This window comes from Schistocerca piceifrons, chromosome 3, assembly GCF_021461385.2.
Source record: "Schistocerca piceifrons isolate TAMUIC-IGC-003096 chromosome 3, iqSchPice1.1, whole genome shotgun sequence".
NCBI lineage: Eukaryota > Metazoa > Arthropoda > Insecta > Orthoptera > Acrididae > Schistocerca > Schistocerca piceifrons.
Genome location: NC_060140.1, coordinates 205,291,449 through 205,303,886, shown reverse-complemented (window position 1 = coordinate 205,303,886; position 12,438 = coordinate 205,291,449).

Genomic DNA, 12,438 nt, shown 5'->3' with positions numbered 1-12,438 from the left:
AAAAAAAGAATAATCCTCTGACGATGTAGACGTCGCTGAAACTAGTTTGTGGACGAAAATAAAAACAAAACAAAAGTGTTTGCATCAAGGCGGACCCACGTAAATTTTGGTAACTTCGGGTGAGTAGTAGTTTTCTGATTCTTATTTAGAAATCGATCTCAGTAAATTCCCAATTCTCTGAAACAATTAGGTTGCGAAGTACGGAATGGTATCATTTGTCGAAAAATCTCTCTAAAATGCTATCGGTACCTACCAACAGTTACGACATAGTAAGTAGAACCTAGAATTTGAGAACGCACCATATCTAAATGCACTAAACTTCTTTTGTTCATTTGTTACAGTTTGCGATATTTTTCTTTTCGTGTACAGTGATATCCAAGCATTTTACTTAAGTTTTTTGGTCATGTTCATTCACTGTAAGAGCACTTCTACACATTACGCTGTTTGAATATACGAGGAAACTTGAAAAGAGAGTTACACATTAATATTGCAGGCCAACTAACATGTATAGATGACACTGTTTTTCAGCAGTTGTAGAGTCTTGTACAACGGTCGCATCGTTATCGTTGTATCTAATCGTTCAGTCCCTCGAAGGTAGGAATCCGCTCCTTGGTCATAGACAGAGCCATTAGAGAACCGCTATGTGAGCGTTCTCAACGCTGGAAAACTCTCTGCCCTGCCCCCTCCCCTTCCCCCACAGATGTTAATTCAGATTGCTGAAGAGAAAGACACCGCTTGGTGCAAGATCTGGACGGTATGGCGTATGTTTCCAGACCACCGAAAACACTCAAGCAAAGCTCAAATAGTGCGCGCCGTGTGGGGTGCCTCATTCTTGTGCAGAGAATAATGCCTTTGCTTAAATTTCCACGCCACCTGCCTTTGTTCGCAGGTGTCTGTAATGTAGAAACCCAGCGTGAGCACAGGTTTCTGTTAATGCAGAGTCTAGGACTTTTTAAAAATATCGGGAACCCGATGAATCGATATTTAAAAAATATGTCGACGAAAGAAGTATCGAGTACCGGCCAATGAAAATATCGGTTGCACATTGTAGTTATGCTGCCGACCTTAGATCTAAATAATTAAGGATTGATTTATAGTCGGAGATTCTGTACGTCAACAAGCTAGCTGCCTGCCTGTCCCCCTAGAACAAGAATTGAAAGGAAAACGATGCACCTTCACGCTTGGCTCTAATCATTTTGCTAACAATGGTAACTGCACGTAAGTGGCGCGATAAAAGATGTCGAAAGGATCCGTCGTTACGTTTCGTCACATATCGGATTTGCCTCGAACACTTCATGCCGATTTACCTGTTTCTTCATTTCTGCAAACGCAAGCGACCTAACATTGTAGTGTCGAAATTGTGTGCTGAACTTAAAACGTTGCAGTTTCTGTTGGTAGCGCCGAGCGCCGCTTACGTCACACTTCTTTGCCCACCGCAAAAACCAATCTTGTCATTTGCATTACGGTCATCTTTTTCAGAAACTGCTTTTGTAGAATGCCGATGTTAAGTAATAGCACACTAGTAGCTTCAAAATTTTGTTTTTTAACGCAACTGGTGTGCCATTTCTCCATATCGGAAATCTTGTTCCATTCACACCGACACCACCCTAGTGCAATCGAACTTCTTCTTTACGTCATCTGTACTTACATTATACAGTCATAGAGGAAGACTGGACGTGATGGGAGCTCAAGAAGTACAGGGTGACACATGGGAGACGGACGGTTTTTAATGAAATAATACTCAGGCAACTTTAAAATTAATGCATGTTTATTTACACAAAATCAAAGCTCATTATCTGCCATTTTAGTTAAGCAAGTTATTTGTGAAAAATAATGTCGTCAAGATGATGTCCATCATTTCGAATGCAGGACCCAAGTCTCTTCTCAAAATCCTCCATCACACGGACTAAAATCTCTGCAGGGATGGCAGCAATTTCTTGAATGATTGCATTCTTCAGCTCGTCCAAATTTCGTGGTTATAGACACAGTTCTTAAGATATCCCCACAGAAAAAAGTCACATACTGACAAGTCGGCAGACCTGGGAGACCAAGGAACATTGCCAAAAAGTGAGATAATCCGGCTAGGAAACATGCGTCTAGGAACTGCCATTGAAGTGTTTGCGGTGTGCGATGTTGCCCCATCCTGCTGGAACCAAACGCGTTTTAAAGGGATTCGTCGTCTTCTTAGTTTTGATTTCAGGAATGTTTCAAGCCTACGAATGTAACGAACCGAATTAACAGTAACAGTGGCCCCGTTCTCTTAAAAAAAAAAAAAGTCCAATAATGCCAACAGAACCAAGAGCACGCCAGACTGTTACTTTCTCTGAGTGTAGAGGACGCTGGTGGATAAGGGGTGGATGCTCTGGAGCCCGGACCCGTTTAAATGAAAATGAGCTTCATCGCTCATCAATAAAATTTCATTTTCATTCGATCCCAAAATCACTTGCATTCTGTAAGCGAAGCCTTCTCGTACAGCTAAATCAGTTTCCTTAAGTTGTTGGACAATGAGCATTTTGTAGGGATGGAATTTTAATTCTTTATGCAAAATTCGTCTAACCGATTCACGATTGATTCGTAACTCACTGCCGGCCGCGGTGGTCTAGCGGTTCAAGGCGCTCAGTCCGGAAACGCGCGACTGCTACGGTCGCAAGTTCGAATCCTGCCTCGGGTATGGATGTGTGTGATGTCCTTAGGTTAGTAAGGTTTAAGTAGTTCTAAGTTCTAGGGTACTGATAGTGCTCAGAGCCAACTCGCTAGCATGACGTCTCGCTGACCGTACTGGGCTTCTGACTGCCGCTTGCCTTACCCTTTCAACATTTTCTGGTGTCGTTACTCTGCGTCTCGGACCAGGATGCTTCTTATCCAGCATGTTTCCAGCTGATCTGAAGTTTTCCACCTATCTGAGGATTGTGTTACGGCTCGGAACAGCTCCATGTCGACTGACATTAAACCGCGCACGGAACAATCACGAAACTATCATAGACAAACACTCGACGTTGCAAGTCCCACTGCTCCATAGGGACTGAGTAAATGAAATGGCGTCTTGTGTGGATCGGAACTATCCCCATCACGACCACCTCCCACCATCGCGCTCTCAGTACTACGCAGTTCAAAACCGTCCGTCTCCCGTGTGTCACTCTGTATTAAGATTCCTTCACACAGTGAAAGTAAAATTATGTTCTACTCCAGTTTCAAAAGAACAATTTCATAAATTTGCCCAAAATTGCGAAAAAATATAATATAAAATGAAAAAATTGACACTTGATATTGCAATTTCGATAACAATAGATCGGTTACAAAAATGTCGTCGTCATGCTAGATACGTATTCGAAAAAATATCGATATATCGTCAACCGCCCAAATAAGACGATCTCGGATGCGCATCTGCTCACCAATGCCTGCGATTGTTGCGAATGAGTTCCTCGATTTCCTGGATATCGTCGTTTGAGTTCGATGACGGTGGCCTTCCATCCTGGTCAGCATCGTCCACGTCTGTGCGGTCTTGGTCAAATGGCCAGCACAGTTTCACTACGGAAGGACGCTACATTACATTTGGTCCATATACCGCCAGAATTTTGCTTAGCACTTTAGTGTTTTTGTCCAGAGGAACGTACCGTCCCGGTTATTCTTGTAGCGCAATGGTCTTGGTGTTGGACAACATGTGTAACTTATTTTATGAAGTCATTACGCAGTGGAATGAACTGAAGACAGCAACACAGTTTGACTGGTTTAGGTTTTGTGTCGTATGTCTCTTGTGATAAAGCCAGATGTGAATGGTACAGAGAGGAAGGAAAACGGAAGTTTAGAGCTTAACGTGGCGTCGACTGTGGGGTCATTAGAGTCGGAGAACACAAGCTCGGATTATTAAAAGATGGGGAAGGAAATCGGCCGTGCCTTTTCCAAAGGAGCCATACCGCCATTTGCATGGGACGATTTAGAGGAACCACAAGAACCAAAATCTTGGTCGCCAGACGGGGATTTGAACCTCGTTCTCCCGAATGCGACTCCAGTGTCCTAACCACTGTGCTATCTCGTTTGTTTGTAGTGAGACGGTACTCTTTACTCGTTGAACATTTTGCTTAGGCGAAAGTCATCATGTACAAACTTCAAGAAATGCATGACACTATGCTGTCTATAATAATTTTGTTTGCAAACAGACTAAATGTGACAATGAAAATAAAACATGAAATCCACAGAGAATGTAGTAACAAACAAATACGAAAAATATTACAGATGTATCATATGTCATATATGTCTCAGATAAAATTAACGAGGAATACATGAACTGACACTAAAATCTGAAAATATTATATGAATCAACTTCTGCAACGAATGTGACCAAACCGATGATTAACATGAGGATTGAGTGGAAAAGTGACAGCAAGTGACTTATAAGCTGAATGCAAAGCAAGTCAGACACCTTAGGAGACAAATAAGAACAACATGCCAGATCCTAGGAAGTTGTCTTAAACGATTATGTGATTATCAAATCACATTGTACAAATTTGTACAGTTCTAATTGTGATAAATATTTCACAACAACAAGAATGAAATAAAGTGTAAAATCACGTATAAATAAGATTGAATGCACAAAAAAGACACAAAATAGTCTTCAACATTTTAGTAAACGTAAATACATGTGGAATACAAAGTAATGTGAGTATATAAATGTAAGTGGATCAAATAATGTAAAATGGAAATACTCAATAAACATAAAAGTAATGGGAAGAATACATATTTTCAGCATCAGATGCAAAAATTCAAAAGAAACATAAATCATGAAGATGAAATGGTTCTTAAACTGTATGAATACGTCAAAAAGCCAACAATATGAAAATACCATCTAACAAAAGTCTGGTGCAGAATTTTGTTCCCGCATGGAACCGAAACGGTAGTGAAAGTGGCTGGAACTTTTAAACAGAAAGAGTATTTCGAGTTATCGTAGAGCTTCTGGGAGGACAGATATTCTTTCAAAATCTGTTATTCAAAGTAAAAAAACTGTGTTGACTAAGTGTCCTGAAGTGTTGATGTGACAGAATTACAGGTATTATTTCAGCATATTCTAATCAGAGTAATAACATGTTTGAAATGCCATTGTTTGTAGGAAAACTGATTTTACAGGCGTTAAGGACTATCTTTCCTCTAACAACGTGTTACCTAATGTTTACATTTACATATGAATCGATTGCCATATGCACCTTTTTTAGACTGAAGTCAGCTGATGGTTATCCCCGCTTACGGGAAGTCTCACTAACAAAGGACCCATCATGTACTGCTACATCGTTCGTAGCGGTGTGTATTTTATTTTAATTTGTAAATCAGAAGATAAAACGTCGACGAAGAAAAGACGCAACCATTGGCAACAACAAGAGTGGTGAAAATATATACAGCTGTCCTGCACAGAAATTATGAATTGAAATAAGTTCAATTTATTTTGCTGTGTAACTGGTTTTACTGCGTCGGAGCCAGATATCGTTGTTGGTACACGGTAAGTTTGATGAGACAAAACTGTGTATTGTCAGATTTCAATACAGAGGAATGGCTTGCATAATAGGAGAAATAATGCTCGTTACAGGGTCAACTTACAGGCACTAAAATGCATGAACGATAGCGTGGTTAAAACGCGCAAACAATGCACCACCAAACCGTCCACTTCCAATGTATTTAAGAGGATCGTTCATAAGTAATGCAACACATTTTTCTCTGAAAGCAGGTTGGTTTTATTCAGGATTCTAGTACACCCTATTGTTCCCCACTACTTTGACTACAAACCTCTGTTTTTCAACGTAAGCTCCGTTCAATGCGACGACCTTGCGCCATTTTACTGGGAGGGCCGGGGACACGCAGCTACCACTCTATTGGTGACGTCGGAGTCAACGCCTTGCTGCACCAATAACGTCATCATCAACGTCCCGTTTCCCGCGGAGTTCATCTTTCATTGGTCCACATAAGTGGAAGTCGGAAGGTGCGAGATCTGGATTGTAGAATGGATGAGGAAGAACAGTCCATAGGATTTCTGTGAGCTCTTCTTGAGTGCACAGACTTGTGTGAGGCTTTGCGTTGTCGCGGGGAAAAGGAGAAGTTGGTTTGAATTTTTATGGCGACAAAGACGCTGAGGTCGTTTCTTCAGTTTCCTGAGAGTACCACTATACACTTCAGAGTTGATCGTTGCACCATGAGGGAGGGCGTCAGTAACATGTTCAAAGTCCCTGAAGACCGATGCCAAGACTTTACCGGTTCAGGGTGCGGCTTTGAACTTTTTCTTCGGAGGAGAGGTGGTGTGGCGACACTCCATGGACAGCCGTTTAGTTTCTGGTTCGAACTGATGGACCTATGTTATGTCGCTTGTGACAGTGTTCGACCAAAAAGTGTCAAGATCAGCCTCGTAACGCGCAAGCAATTCCGCACAGATCACCCCTCGTCGTTGTTTATGATCTTCTATTAGATAGGGAGGAATCCAGCTGGTATACAGATTTGAGTAACCCAACGGGTGGTTGACGATGTCAGCGCTACCGACAGGGACGTTCCAGCTGTGCAGTGAGGTGTTTCATTGTGATCTGTCGATCACTTCGAGCCGCGGGGGATGAGCCGTGCGGTCTTAGGCGCCGCAGTCATGGACTGTGCGGCTGGTCCCGGCGGAGGTTCGAGTCCTCCCTCAGGCACGGGTGTGTGTGTTTGTCCTTAGGATAATTTAGGTTACGTCGTGTGTAAGCTTAGGGGCTGATGACCCTAGCAGTTAAGTCCTATAAGATTTCACTCACATTTGAACATTTGATCACTTCGAACAATAGTCTTCGTACATCCATATTTAAACTGGATGAAGGCGAGACACAGTTGGTATAATTTTTATTAAAATGAAATTCCTCCAGCTGTACTTAAGATTTTTTATTTACTTCGCTACAAGTTTCGGCTTTGCGTCAACGACATCTTCAGGCCCGTAAACTTTGATGAAATCAGTTGAGTGTGGCTCAGTCTAGAAGTCCGCAGTGAGATCAACACGTGTTCCACATGGATGGCCGGCCGCGGTGGTCTCGGGGTTCTAGGCGCGCAGTCCGGAACCGTGGGACTGCTGCGGTCGCAGGTTCGAATCCTGCCTCGGGCATGGATGTGTGTGATGTCCTTAGGTTAGTTAGGTTTAAGTAGTTCTAAGTTCTAGGGGACTGATGACCACAGCAGTTGAGTCCCATAGTGCTCAGAGCCATTTGAACCATCCACATGGATGGCGGGCCTGTAGATGGCGTTGACGCAACGCCGAAACTAGTAGCGAAGTAAATAATAAATCTTAAGTACAGCTGGAGGAATTTCATTTTAATAAAAAAATCGAATAAGAGTGTCGGCACGTTCCAACATTGGAGGACTGACAGCTGTGTGCGACCGGCCGCTACGAGAAAGATCGGACAGGTTTGCACGACCTTGTTGCGATGATGACAGACGCCTCGTTCAACCATTCACCGTGTTTTTGTTCACTACCAGGCCTCCGTAGGCATTCTGTAAACACCTATGAATGTCTGTGACGCTCTGGTTTTCCGCCAAAAGAAACTCAACGACACCTCTCTGCTTGGAACCTCCGTTACAGACGCCATTTTGAAGGCTACGTACAGCGCCGCTACCCATCGGAACTTCGGGAAACTACACGTACTGAATAGGGGATATTCCACCATATTCCACAACAAACCCCCATCTTTTCAACCGGAACGAACCGAGAAAAAAATTGCGTTCCATTATTTATTGAACGCCTCTCGTAAAAGGCTGAAAAATATACCGATAAATGATTCATCACTTTAATACATGACCTTCTCGCAGCGAGGCTCAAGCCGGAAGAAGGAGACAGTTACGCCGTCTTCGTATGTCATAAACATGAACACAGATAATTATATAGCTATATGAAGATGTCCGAAAGAACAGCTGCCATTGGTGACCGTGCAGCTCTCTAGAATGAAATTACAATTAAATCAATACCATTAGCTGCTGACGGGTGTTGACATACATTAACGGGGACAGCTGAAAATGTGTGCTGCCACCGGGACTCGAACCCGGGATCTCCTGCTTATATGGCAGACGCTCTATCCATATGAGACACCGAGGGCACAGAGGATTGTGTGACTGCAGGGACTTATCGCGGGTACGCTCCCCGTCAGACCCACATTTAGTGCCCCTGCCATTATACCCATTAGTCGCGGCAGGTAATCCACCTAGTCCCGTTAAAAGTTCGGGCAATTCGTGCGCATCCGCATTGTTGAAGGTCGTCAGCCGGTTACCCTTAACGATGTGAAGATCCGAAAGAACAGGCATGGCATAATGGGTATAATGGCAGAGGCACTACGAATGTAGTGTGTGGACTACAAGTTGAGAATGCGGGTCTCACGGGGAGCGTACCGGCCTTAAGTCCCTGCAGTCGCACTATCCTCTGTGCCCTCGTTGGCTCAGATGAATAGAGCGGCTGCCATGTAAGTAAGAGATCCCGGGTTCGAGTTCCAGTCGGGGCACACATTTTCAACTGTCTCCGTCGATGTATATCAACGACCGTCAGCACCTAATGGTACTGATTTAATTGTAATTTCAATAATTATAGCGTTGAATTATATTTCGTGTGATGAGATACAGCTTCATTGCTGACTTCACAAAGGTTTGTTTCAACCTTCAAAAAGAGGTCAGACGTCCAAGTGATGAAGGAATTTGCATATTTCATCAAAATTTAAGACGCATTAGAGATAGTGTTCTTGAACTGCTTGTTTATGTTGACTCCGACTTTCTTGGTATATCAGAGCACCACTTAAACCCCTTGACAATTCAGAGGCTTCATATACCGGGATACAGATTAGCTGGCTTTTTTTTTTTTTCGAGTTCTGTGGAGTGGAGGAGTGCCCATGTACATGAAAAACGATATTACATTTGAATCAGTTGATGAGCGAATGCGCTGCACTGTACAGGTAACGGAAAGCTGTGCATACTTAAAGAGAAGACAGCAAAAATTCATTCTACATAGAAACGAGAACGGATACGACGTGACGTCTGATTGGGGCAGGGTTAAGTGAGGAGTGCCTCAGTGGTCAGTGCTGGGACCGCTACTGTTTCTTACATACAGGGTGTTTCAAAAATGACCGGTATATTTGAAACGGCAATAAAAACTAAACGAGCAGCGATAGAAATACACCGTTTGTTGCAATATGCTTGGGACAACAGTACATTTTCAGGCAGACAAACTTTCGAAATTACAGTAGTTACAATTTTCAACAACAGATGGCGCTGCGGTCTGGGAAACTCTATAGTACGATATTTTCCACATATCCACCATTCGTAGCAATAATATGGCGTAGTCTCTGAATGAAATTACCCGAAACCTTTGACAACGTGTCTGGCGGAATGGCTTCACATGCAGATGAGATGTACTGCTTCAGCTGTTCAATTGTTTCTGGATTCTGGCGGTACACCTGGTCTTTCAAGTGTCCCCACAGAAAGAAGTCACAGGGGTTCATGTCTGGCGAATAGGGAGGCCAATCCACGCCGCCTCCTGTATGTTTCGGATAGCCCAAAGCAATCACACGATCATCGAAATATTCATTCAGGACATTAAAGACGTCGGCCGTGCGATGTGGGCGGGCACCATCTTGCATAAACCATGAGGTGTTTGCAGTGTCGTCTAAGGCAGTTTGTACCGCCACAAATTCACGAAGAATGTCCAGATAGCGTGATGCAGTAATCGTTTCGGATCTGAAAAATGGGCCAATGACTCCTTTGGAAGAAATGGCGGCCTAGACCAGTACTTTTTGAGGATGCAGGGACGATGGGACTGCAACATGGGGCTTTTCGGTTCCCCATATGCGCCAGTTCTGTTTATTGACGAAGCCATCCAGGTAAAAATAAGCTTCGTCAGTAAACCAAATGCTGCCCACATGCATATCGCCGTCATCAATCCTGTGCACTATATCGTTAGCGAATGTCTCTCGTGCAGCAATGGTAGCGGCGCTGAGGGTTTGCCGCGTTTGAATTTTGTATGGATAGAGGTGTAAACTCTGGCGCATGTGACGATACGTGGACGTTGGCGTCATTTGGACCGCAGCTGCAACATGGCGAAAGGAAACCCGAGGTCGCTGTTGGATCACCTGCTGCACTAGCTGCGCGTTGCCCTCTGTGGTTGCCGTACGCGGTCGCCCTACCTTTCCAGCACAGTCATCCGTCACGTTCCCAGTCCGTTGAAATTTTTCAAACAGATCCTTTATTGTATCGCTTTTCGGTCCTTTGGTTACATTTAACCTCCGTTGAAAACTTCGTCTTGTTGCAACAACACTGTGTTCTAGGCGGTGGAATTCCAACATCAGAAAAATCCTCTGTTCTAAGGAATAAACCATGTTGTCTACAGCACACTTGCACGCTGTGAACAGCACACGCTTACAGCAGAAAGACGACGTACAGAATGGCGCACCCACAGACTGCGTTGTCTTCTATATCTTTCACATCACTTGCAGCACCATCTGTTGTTGAAAACTGTAACTACTGTAATTTCGAAAGTTTGTCTGGCTGAAAATGTACTGTTGTCCCAAGCACATTGCAACAAACGGTGTATTTCTATCGCTGCTCGTTTAGTTTTTATTGCCGTTTCAAATATACCGGTCATTTTTGAAACACCCTGTACACTGAGGAGCCAAAACATCTTGAACACTGCCCACTGCGAGTTTATATGTTGCGTGATGGCACTGAGGTCCCGTGACGCGGTAAGAGAAGTGTGTGAACGGAGCAGAGACGAGTGGGGATCATCCTAGCAACGATAAGTGGCGCAAATGCGGAAATCCACCGACAAAAGCACTTTGAGAAAAGCCATATTGTTGTAGTGAGGTACTGGGAAACGTCGAAGTTAGTCGGCTGCTCGCGTGCTACTGTTGTGAGAAACTACGAAAGGTGGTTAAAGAATGCTGAAACCACGAGCTGGTGACAAGAAGTTGGACGACCATACCTCATCACAGGACATAGGGATTGGAGGCTTCCCCGCTCTCTAAAGCAGAATAAGCGGCGATCTGTGGCAGATCTGACGACAGCGTACAGTGCTGTCACAAACAAAGTGTTTTGTAGCACATCGTTCAGAGCTTAGTGTTGAATATAGTGTTCCGCAGCAGAGGACCTCTACGTGTTCCCATGTTGACCCAACGACATTGCAAGTTATGATTACAATTGGCGCGGGAATTGCGAGACTGGACCGCGAATCCATGGGATCATGCTGCCTGGTCGGATAAATCCCGTTTTTTGTTAAACCAGGTCAATGGTCAGGTCCAGATACTCTGTCATCCAGGTGAACGGCGACTCGGAACATGCAGCGCGCCATGTATACAGGCCGGTGAGAGCCGTATTATGTCATGGGGGACATCCATCTGGGCGTCCATGGGACCTACAGTAGTAATCGAAGGCACCATGACAACTGTGGATTAACATTACTAGGGACCTTCTGTAACCCCTTATGCTCGATGTCTTCGTCAACAGCGATGGCATTTTGCACCAGGATACCAGAATCGCGCTGCGATGGTTGGAGGCACGTGATAGTGAACTCACATTGATGTTATGGTCATCAAATTTGGCTTACCTGAATCCGATGAAATCCAACTGCGATGCTATCGGACGCCAGATCCGCGGCCAAAAACCAACCGCCCGTAAATTACTGGAAGTGTGGGACTTGTGCGTAGGAATCTGGTGCCATAAACCTCTGGGAACACTTTTAAATAGGTGCTCATAATGTTTTAGCTCATCAGTGCATACACTACTGGCCATTAAAATTGCTACACCAAGAAGAAATGTAGATGATAAACGGGTATTCATTGGGCAAATATATTATACTAGAACTGACATGTGATTACATTTTCACGCAATTTGGGTGCATAGATCCTGAGAAATCAGTACCCAGAACAACCATCTCTGGCCCTATTAACGGCCTTGATACGCGTGGGTTTTGAGTCAAACAGAGTTTCGATGGAGTGCACAGGTACAACTGCCCATGAAGCTTCAACACGATACCACAGTTCATCAAGGGTAGTGACTGGCTTATTGTGACTAGCCAGTTGCTCCGCCACCATTGACCAGACATTTTCAATTGGTGAGAGATCTGGAAAATGTGCTGGTCAGGGCAGCAGTCGAACATTTTCTGTATCCAGAAAGGCCCGTACAAGACCTGCAACATGCGGTCGTGCGTTATCCTGCTGAAATGTAGGATTTCGCAGGGACCGAATGAAGGGTAGAGCAACGGGTCGTAACATATCTGAAATGTAACGTCCACTGTTCAAAGTGCCGTCAATGCGAACAAGAGGTGACCGAAACTTGTAACTAATGGCATCCCATAGCGTCACGCCGGGTGATACGCCTGTATGGCGATGACGAATACACGCTTCCAATGTGCGTTCACCGCGATGTCGCCAAACACGGATGCGACCATCATGATGATGTAAACAGAACCTG